This window comes from Nanorana parkeri, unplaced genomic scaffold (assembly GCF_000935625.1).
Source record: "Nanorana parkeri isolate BGI_ZX_2015 unplaced genomic scaffold, ASM93562v1 scaffold2733, whole genome shotgun sequence".
NCBI lineage: Eukaryota > Metazoa > Chordata > Amphibia > Anura > Dicroglossidae > Nanorana > Nanorana parkeri.
The window spans coordinates 5248-5602 of record NW_017309001.1 but is presented as its reverse complement, the minus strand read 5'-3'; the positions used below and the strand labels follow the sequence as shown (position 1 = coordinate 5602).

Here is a 355-nt window from a genome sequence, read left to right as displayed (position 1 = left end):
ACAGGCAAGGTGGGATTTGTTACAGCGCAGCTGGAGGGATGGGGCCCTAGAGATAAAGATAGACATATAATGATGTTCTTGATTTGGATTCCTCCTGGACAACAATGTCCTCTTCAGAAGATCCCTCCCTGATTGGGGGGGGAGGGGGGTGCACATCCCATGCCTGTACACGTGCAGTGTGCGCGCAGTCCCCTGTGCGCGGCGCGGTGTGATCTGAGGACAGCGCATCCTCCACCCCTCTTACATCCCTGTAATGTGCAGATGTTTGCCGGGCGTGGTGCGGGCTCACCGTCCGGTACATTGGCTGGGAGAACGGCGCACCTGTGCCGCCTGCATAGAACCCGATACCTCCTTC

At 57.7% G+C, this 355-nt stretch overlaps 1 protein-coding gene across 1 annotated transcript in view; it reads left to right on the top strand.

Moving 5' to 3' along the window:
• CAPZB (capping actin protein of muscle Z-line beta subunit) overlaps positions 1 to 355 on the top strand; it is a 38381-nt gene that overhangs the window by 33195 nt on the left and 4831 nt on the right. The window lies entirely within an intron of this gene.